The sequence below is a fragment of the Neopelma chrysocephalum genome, unplaced genomic scaffold (genome assembly GCF_003984885.1).
Source record: "Neopelma chrysocephalum unplaced genomic scaffold, ASM398488v2 Primary Assembly neopelma1_95b, whole genome shotgun sequence".
NCBI lineage: Eukaryota > Metazoa > Chordata > Aves > Passeriformes > Pipridae > Neopelma > Neopelma chrysocephalum.
In genome coordinates this window covers 150,456-160,136 of record NW_020897758.1, presented here as the reverse complement: position 1 = coordinate 160,136, position 9,681 = coordinate 150,456, and the positions used below count along the sequence as shown (strand labels likewise).

At 48.9% G+C, this 9,681-nt stretch overlaps 1 protein-coding gene across 1 annotated transcript in view; it reads right to left on the bottom strand.

Moving 5' to 3' along the window:
• Positions 1–9,338, bottom strand: part of HIVEP3 (human immunodeficiency virus type I enhancer binding protein 3) — a 289,763-nt gene extending 280,425 nt beyond the window's left edge. The window contains exon 1 of the mRNA XM_027694016.1: positions 9,111–9,338. The gene's annotated coding sequence lies outside the window, so the exon portion shown is untranslated. The remainder of the gene's footprint in view (positions 1–9,110) is intronic.
• Positions 9,339–9,681: the final 343 nt, after the last annotated feature.

Below are 9,681 nucleotides of genomic sequence, written 5' to 3'. Positions count from 1 at the left end.
GTTAAAGAAAAGTAGACAACATATATAAACCCAACAAATTCAGCTTTCCTCTCCTCCTTTCCAGCACTGTAGCACCAAAATGGAGTTTCCCCTCTCATGCATTTTTTAGGATTGCACCCATTTGCCAGCACAAAAGGATTTCAAATCCAAGGTGCCCACATGGTGCTGGAAAAGCTCAATACAAGACCCTATTATCCACACAGGCACTTGAGCAACACTTCAGTATTCCAGGGGGTCCTGGAACACACAAGGGCCAGGAGGGCTCTTCCAGGGGGCCAGGATGGGTTCCATTCTCATCTGTATAATTCTATATTTTTTATATATATATATATATATATATATATATATATAAAGATGTATTTTATATATATAACAGGTATTTTATATCTATAATTATAGTATATATAATAAAGATATAATATATATTATATATAATATGTATTTTATATAATATATAATATAAAGATATATTATATATAATATATTATATGTTTTTAGATAATATAAAGATATATTATATATCATGTATATTGCATATATTATATATAATATATGTTTATATATAATATAAAGATATATTATATATCATGTATATTACATACATTATATATATAATATATGTTTATATGTAATATAAAGATACACACATATGTATCAATATATATCATTCTTTGCAGCCCAGAATTATCCCCACTCAAGCAGATTTTTTGCAAGGCCCATGAACAAGCCCCACGACACTTCAAGTGAACTTCCCACCCCGCTGAGCTGCAGACATGGAGCTGCAAGGGGCACTTCTGCTCTTTCAGTCCTCCCTGGCGGGTCCAGCTGGGCTCCAAACCCCCCCAGAGCAGAATTCTCCATGAGCTGTGTGCTCTGGGTCCTGCTCCAACCCTGCAAATGCTTCCCTGGCAAGGCACAGGAAGGGGATGAGACCTGAGAAGGGGCAGTTCTGGCCCCTTCATGCCAAGAAGGACATGGAGAGGCTGGAGGTGTCCAGGGAAGGGTCTGGAGCAGCAGGAGCAGCTGAGGGAGCTGGGGGGGCTCAGCCTGGAGAAAAGGAGGCTCAGGGGGGACCTTCTGGCTCTGCAACCCCCTGACAGGAGGGGGGAGCCGGGGGGGGGTCGGGCTCTGCTCCCAGGGAACAAGGGACAGGAGGAGAGGGAACGGCCTCAAGCTGTGCCAGGGGAGGGTCAGGTTGGATATTGGGGAAATTCCTTCCTGGGAAGGGTTGGTTAAACATTGGAACTGCCCAGGGAGGTTTGGAGTCCCCACCCCTGGAGGTGTCCCAGCAAGGCCTGGCTGTGGCACTCAGTGCTCTGGGCTGGGGGACAAGGTGGGCATCGGGCACAGGGGGGACTCGATGGGCTGGGAGGGCTTTTCCCTCTAATTGATTGTGTGACTCTGGGAGCCCCTCACCTGCTCCCCATCTTGGGTTCAGCCCCCAAAGCTTTGGTCCCACCCAGAGCAAAGCTCAGCCCTGACCCCCAAAGCTCAGAGTCACCCCCAGGGACAGTCACCCCCCATCCCTTGGGCAGCTTGAATTTCCTTCCCAAAACACTGGAAAAGCAGGGCAACGCTCCTGCTCGAGGGCACACCTTTATGAACAGTGGCAACAACACGTTTAGTTCCCTTTAGCCCATTAGATCACCACAATTTCCAGTTTCCCCAGGGAGGGGACGGTCCCAAACATCCCTCCCTCCCATGAGATGCAGCAAATGCAGTTCCATCAGGACAAAGAGCTGTGTTTTCGGGCATTGGAGCACAGGCAGAGTGGGGCAGAGCCACCCCCTGCTCTCATTTACACAAACATAAAGACAGAGCATCTGGCCATGTGTCAAAAGTCCTTAATTACATGATCGAGCTTATCTTAAATATCTATTTATTGAAAGTCGTAAATGACACAAGATTGCAGTTTCTCTCACAAACACCCCGCAGACAAAGGGGGGTTGTGATTACACACTCAACCTCACGCTTCCTTATTCCATCTTTGCCTTGCTTAACTTCCCAACTCGATGGGATATTAATGCAGGAGTCCTCCCCCCTCCTCCACCTTGGCAGTTTGCTCTGGAGCACCAAGTTCCTTTGATGGTTATTCACTCGGGGAGAACCACAAAAGTTTGTTCATAATCAAAGATTTTTTTGCCCGAGATGCATTTCTGACCTGCTTGTGCAGACAGCACGAGTCCCTGAGCAGCTTTTGCAGTGGCAAACGCTGAGCAAAATCCAAGTGACTGAGGAAAAAAATGGATAAACACTGACAGAAATAGCAACAGGAGCAACAGAAACCTGTTCTGTGCAGTTAGATGGGAAAATTACACTCTCGATTTTCGCCTTCCCCGAGCTCTGTGAGGAACAGGCTGCTCAGGGGTGGGTTCACGGCTTTAAGGTGTACAGAGCATCCCAAAACAAAGCACAGGATAACTATGGATACAGGCTAAGAATAACTGTGGATGTGGACTAATTGCAGCTTCCTCAGAGTCCTCCTGAGCTGAGGGTTATCATATGATCTGCAAAATATTCCTGAGTGATCACATCACACCAGGAGACAGCTCTGGGAAGTGCGAGGCAGTGCCAGAGCCATGATTTACCCGGGAGGGAACAGGCCCCCACTGCACCCCAAAATTCCAAGGGCAGAAGGAATTTGGGTCCTGCCAGGTGCAGGCCTACAATTGCCAGAGCTTTTGTGCAGCTTTCCCGTCACTTGTTGCATTTCTCTGCTCATTGATAGGGCAAATTCCAGCTAAATCATTTATTCTGGGAATTTAGTTGCCTTCCTGGTATTCCCCATGTAAGTTTTCCAGGATGTTTGTGAGTGCTGGTGTTATTTACATTGTGCTAATCCCTGGTTACTTGTATTATCCATCCCTGCCAGCTGACAAAGGGGGGTTGGAATTGGAGCGTGGAATTACAGTGGGAAGTGAAACGTGCCTGGAGCTCCTCCCCAGAGCCCCCCAGGAGCAAAGCCCACCCTCAGCCTGGCACAGTGCCCACTCTGGGCTGCCCAGGGTCACTGTCCCTGCACAGTGACACCTCCTTCCTGGGGTTACCATTCCCTGCAGGGCATCTCCTTTCTGCTGCTGTCAGCTGGGTGATGATAAAATGAGGATATTTTACCATCTAAATGGTGGAACACCCTGAAATCTCCCCCAGGAGCAGGTTCTGGGAGCTGGACCCTGCCCCAGCAGCACAGCTGGGCTGGTGCCACCAAACCCCCACAGCTCTGGCATCTGCTGAGGTGCCAGGGAGGAGCTCAAGCCAGGGAACAACATTTTTGCCTCAGAAGGTGAATATTTCCGTAAAAACAGAAACAAGAAGTCTTTTGTCTCTAAACCTGCCTGTAAACACCAAGGAGACCTCAGGTAGCACCAACCCATCCATCAGCCACCTCCTGCACTGGGAGGTCGTGTCTGTGCCCTCCCTGCATGGGCACCTGAGCGTGTGTTGGATGGAGGAAGGCAAATAATCCCCCATTCTGTGCAATTTAGGAGCAAAACCTCCCACAAGACTTTCACTTCCAGGTCCCCATGGCTTCCCAAAGGAAAACTAAATCCCACTCGTGCTTAATCTAATGTAATTGAGGAGTAAAGTGATATGATTTCTGCCCCAGCTGAGAAACACCTTTTACCCTCACTGTAAACCAAGCCAGGCTCAACACTCCAAAAGACAACTCATTTGGCTATAATAATTTCTATTAGTTACCTTATTTATTTAAAGGTGTACATTTATTTATTTAAATAAACACTTATTTATTTAAATATATATTTATCTATTTAAATAAACGCTTATTTATTTAAATAGATAAATTCCTATTTATTAAATTCTTGTTAATTCAATTTAATATTTTATTACATTAATTTAAAAATATCATTTTTAAATTTAATTTATTTTATTCTTATTTATTTAATTAATAAATTCTTATTTGTTTAAGTACTCTGCCAACTCCCCAGCCCATGTTCACCCCCTGATCTGTTCCCTCCCCACTTTCCCTTGACATTCCCTTGTGTCTCTTTTCTGGGGACACAAAGCCACTCCAAACATTCCCCTGGGTGCACACACATCTCCTCCACTTGCCAGGCAGCAGAGCTTTTTTTCCCTGCATGGAATTACTGTCCAATGAATTAATCAAAGTTTTAATCAAAGCTATAATCAAACTATCAGTGAGGTTGATGTTGTGCTTGCCGGGGACATCCCGGGATTGTCTGGAGAATTCCTTCCTCGCCACAGATTCCCTGCAGCAAGGAGTTTGCAGGAGAAACCTGGCCAAGCTGCTTTTGAACAGCCATTAAAAACAAAACAATCTGTTTGTCTCAGTGATTTTCGTTCTCCCATGAAATTCAGTCTGATGCCAGAACTACAAGGAAAAAAAAACCTGAAAATATGAGTCCAAGCAACCAAAAAGTGGCTCCAAAACTGGGGTGAATATGAACATGCCTGCAAAGGACAGGATTGCAGGGACTCTGGAAAGCAGCACAGAACCAGGTAAAGGCCACAACAATCAGGATAAGGGATGAAAAAAATTTGTTTTCATGGACTAAAACACACAGGTAAAGGGGAATTGGCTGGTGGGGATTGGAAATGCCTTTGAAACCATGGGATGGACGAGAGTTAGAGGATCTGGGACTGGGATAATGATTGTGCAGCTGAGCCTGTCCCAGAACCTGCTCTTTTGCACTTGAGCATTTCTAAAATTCTATGTAAAATTCAATTTTTCCTTTGGTTGTTCCAAACAGCCAGGCCTTTTGTTTTCAAAGCCGTCCTTTAGCAGTAACACCAATGATGTAAAAAACACCGTGAGGTAAAAAATACACTTCAACTCTAAAGACAACTAAAAAAAAAGCGGGTAAGAAGTTTTGTTTGGATCCCAGAAGCATTTTCAAGGACTCTGAAATCATCCCTGACATCACCAAGAGCAGCACTCGCCTTTCTCACTGGCACTTTGGGAGTCATCTCTTCTGGAGTGACTTATTTCCAGTGCATCACTTGTTACCTCAGCCTTTACTCACTGGCAGCCCCCCAGCCCGGGGCTGTGAGTCAGCAGAGCCCTCGGTCCTTCCTCCAGAAGGCAGGAGATGCTCCAGACACCCTGGTTTTCTCCTCCATGGCATTTATTGACCCAGCTCCTCTCCCAGGTTCCCACACAATCCAGGGCAAGAGCTACCGGAGCCACGAGGTGGCTCAAGGGGAAGCAAGAGAGGGACAATGTCTCAGTGCTGCACTGGGAATCTGGGCTGTTCCGGGGCTGGAAAACCCATCTGAAGGCCATGAATCCCATGAGCCTGGAGCAGCAGGGCTGTGGGATCCTCCTCTCCCAGCTGCAGGTCAACCAGGATTAGGGTCGGGGTCATTGGGGCATCCTGGGTCACCACATCCCATCCAGCCCTAGGCTGGGACCAGCAGCTGGGCTCCTCCTGGGGACCATCCCAGCAGCTATTTCTGGGTTCCCTGGGGATTCCAGCAGCATCCCATGGCCCTGGACACGAGGGTTTGCACACACAGCCCCCTGAGAGACCAAACTGGCCACATCACATGCACTGTGCCTCCCTAAATCATCCCTGGCCCCAGAACGAGCAGCCAGTTGGGACATTCACCCCCACCAGAGCAGCCACTCCCCCAAGAGCTCCTCTGGGGCTCCTCTTCAGTGCAAAAACTTACATGGAGCTACAGGGATTACCTACCCAGGAAAATATGTTTCCCCCTGCATTTCCCTGCAGCACCAGAGTCCACCCAGCAAATAATGAACTAAAAAAAACAAAACCCGACCCCAGTGAGTGCTGCTGTCTGCAGTTGGAGCTTAGAGTCAAAACTTATTACTTGTATTTTCAATCTGCCAGGGACTCACACTGAGATCTTGGCCAAGCAGCTCCCCCTCCCTCCTCCCTGTTTCCCAGACAGAAGAAAAAGTAAGACACAGAAAGGTTAAATAGGAACAAAAAAGGCCATGCTGGTCCCCCCCACCTCAGGGAACCACCGAGATCAGAGGGGAGCAAATCCACAGCTTACAGAGCTGGGATGTTTCCATTCTTGGCATAAAGTTTCTGAGCTTTTTAAAGACCTAAATGAAGAGATTTGGGTGAATCTCGACATCCCCTTTGCAGTAAGGTCAGAAACATGGTTAAATATGGGTGAGCAACCACCAGCCCTCTGAAGTATTTCTGAAGATCCTTTTCAGATGACAACACACACCTTTAAACAGGCAACTAAATCCAAGCTGGGCTTTGCTGGTCCTTGGTTAGTCCCTGTATCCCACATTATACATCTGCATTAACTACAGAGATTCAGCTTTTTAGCCCTCCAAAATATCTGGAGTTGTTTGTGCTCCTACCAGCACGAGGCAGAAAGATGCACTCACAGTTAGTGCAATTAAAAATTATGAGTTTAGGTCAATAGTGTGTTCCTGCTCTCCTGGCACCGATCCCTTCCTCACCAGCTCCACACTGTGAACAGAGATACATTTCTGGGAACTGCTGGCCCAGGTGGAAATCCAGAATTAAAGTGCACCTGAGGAGGAGGCCTTTAATCACTCTGACCCAGAAGGCTCCTCTGGGGCTCCATAAAATTCCTTAGCCCATCAGCAGCTAACTCAATTCCCAGCAAATATCCCCATTTCCATGACAGGCCAGCCACAATCATCACCAGGAAAGGGCCAGGATGCTGGAGAGCCATTTGGAAGCCACAGCCTTGCATGTTATACATGTTTATAGGAGTTTTACAACTGTTTCAAGCAAAATAATTAACGGTGTCCCTTACAAGGAAAATAATGCCCAGCATCCTTCCCAAGCATGATGTTGTCAGATGAGCCAAACTCTGGTGCCTGGGAGAACAACAGCTTCATTTCCCTTTCTCAGGAGGTGATGAAAGGATAAAAGTCAGAGAAGCACCAACTCCCAGCAGTCCTAAGATGGGAGAGCTCCTAACAGAGCAACTCAGATGCCCCCAGCTCTGCACAGAAGCCCCCTGAGCCAAAATCCACCGTGTCCTGCTCAGACTGCTGGAGGAGGGTTTGGGCTGGGTTGGAGGGTTTGGGCTGGGCAATGCTCAGAGGGTTTTGTGGCACAGCAGAAGCCCGTGCCCTGCACAGGAGACACTTTGAGAGTTAAAAAGAAACCCTTCCCATCCTCTCCCTCCTTAGTTACCACCCATTTGGGCTTTCTGGGGAGGTTTCTCATCCAAAATGTTTTCTGTTCCCAGCAGAGCGAGAGCTTGGGGCTGGAGAGGAGCAGCACGTGGTACTGCTGTGCAGAGACCCAGGCACACAGGCTCATCCAAAGGAGCAAGGACTAAAGACCAACCCCTCACACATACACATTTTGTTGCAGCTGGAAGAATTGCAATCTCCAAAAGGAAAAGAAAAATAAAGTAGTGTTGGACACACTCCTTCCCCAGTACGACGTGGAAAACAGGGAGAAAGCACCGTCCCACAGGACCAGCGGCCTCAGCACGAGGGAGAGGAAGGTTTGGGAAAGATCAGCGTTCTTTCCATCCCAAAGCACGAGGCTGGGGGTTGCCAGCACCCAGCAGCACTTGGATTTGTGTTTTTTGGCACAGTAGGAGGTCAGGGGACACGAGGTGCTCCCAGCCCCACCAAAACCAGGTGCAGAGGGATATTCCCCTCCCACTGGCTCCAGATTTTAATCCTATTCTCCTGCACACGCCTCCATATCAAACTCTTAATTAAAAATTATCTGATTTTGGGAAGGGGGGCACAGACTTCACATTAAGTTTTGGTTACTCTTCCTCTGTCAGGTTAGACCTTCACAAGTTCTCTTTCTAGGAAGCCTCAAGGGGTTGTTTATATAAAATGAGCATTTTATTTCATGTGCTGCCCACCCTCAGCTCCCACAGTTAATTGGGGTAAACTTTTTTGCAGATCCTTCCCTAAACAGTCAGAAGAAAAACCTATAAATAACCTGCATGCACACAGAGAAAAGAAATATATGGCTCCAGCACAAGTAAACACCGCAAAATATAAATGCAAACTTCCAGACAAAGGGCTAATTCCCGCCCTCGGAGGTTCATCCAGCCGAAGGAGCTGGATGATCCCGAGGAGGGCCGGATTTGGCCCTTGGAGAGGCCACTGCAGTCGGAACACGGCAGCAAAGCCGGAGCCCCGGCGGGAGCCGCGGGCAGGTACCGCAAGGGCTGCGGATCCTCCTCCTGCCTCCACCGGGAAACTCGGACTCTCCAAGCACCGACCTCGGGCTGCCCAAAGCACCGACCTCGGGCTGCCCAAAGCCCCGACCTCGGGCTGCCCAAAGCCCCGACCTCGGGCTCCCCAAAGCCCCGACCTCGGGCTCCCCAAAGCACCGACCTCGGGCTGCCCAAAGCACCGACCTCGGCAGGATGATGCCTGAATGTCAGACCCTGTCTCGGGAAAATAAGATCAGGCAGGGGGTGAAAAGCCCAGCGCTTTGTGCAGGGATTCAGCTGTTAAAACGAGGGTTGGGATATTATTTTTTAATCTCTATCCCCGCGCTGTAGCACCGGGTAACAGCCGGCTGCGCTCCGCAGGGAGCACGAACGCAGGATGGGAAGCGGAGCAGGCCCTGGGCACTGGCTCCAGGAGGAGGACTAGGCTCCCCGTGGAGCAACATGTCCATTTTTCCAGCGCCGCAGTGGCTGGGATGCCCCGGGAGCCGCGTGTCCCTGCGCACGGCCGGGTCCCTCTCGCACGTCGCTGTCACACACCCGGCGCTCGCTCCCTCCCTCCCTCCCACCGCCCCCAGCGCTGCCTCCCACCCGCCAGCGCTAAAATAACCATCCTCTCTCCCAGCACGTTGGGAGAAAATGAAGTTGCTGTCAAGCGACGATAAATTCATGCGACAGCCAGCGCTAATTAAGCGGCAAAGTAGCTGCGAGCGTGGCGGGGACGCGGCTCCGGGGCTGGGCTGTGACACCGCCGGGCTTGCCCAGCGCTCGCCCATCGCTCCAGGCGCGGCGACCCGGCGATCCAGGCGCCCTATCCATCGGGATATGAGCGTCCGAGCGCGCCCCGCGGCAACCTGACACCTTTCGGGAGGCAAAATGGAATCTCGCCGGCCGCAGCGAGGGAGGGGGGAGCGAATATGCACGCAGAGAACAACAAAAATAGCGACAAAAGCCCCCGTGCCTACCTTTGGTGGGGGCCGGCGGGCAGATCCCGGAGCCTTTGGGGTTGGTGGCTGTTCCCTTCTTTATGAAATGTTCGGCTCAGCCGGTGCTATTTGCATTCTTTCATTAGCACCTGTTTCAAGTAAGGAAGGAGAAAGCTCATTACGAGATCAGCTTCCTTTCAAAATAAATTATTCAAAAAAAAAGAAAAAAAACAACAACGTAGAGATGCACGCTGCCAAAATAATAATAACGCTAATAAAAAATAATAAAAAAAATACCACATGTATATTAAAGCCCAAAGTAGGCAGTTTAATAATGGGAGGTCTTGCAGGTTGTGAGCATGCTCCAGCCAGAACAAATCCTTCCTCTGTTATTCCTCTGAATAAAAATAAACCACGAGCAAGAAACCCAAACGGAAGCTTCCTCCTAGAATCCCTGCTGCTGAAAAATATGTAATAAATTCAGCCCGAAGACGCAGACTCTAATCAGCAGCTGTTTTCTGGATCCAAAGCCAGCCAAAGCCTCTCTTGTCTTTTCCCACTATGAGTCTAGGCCTTTTTGAAAAGGGTTTTAACCTTTTAAAGACACAGT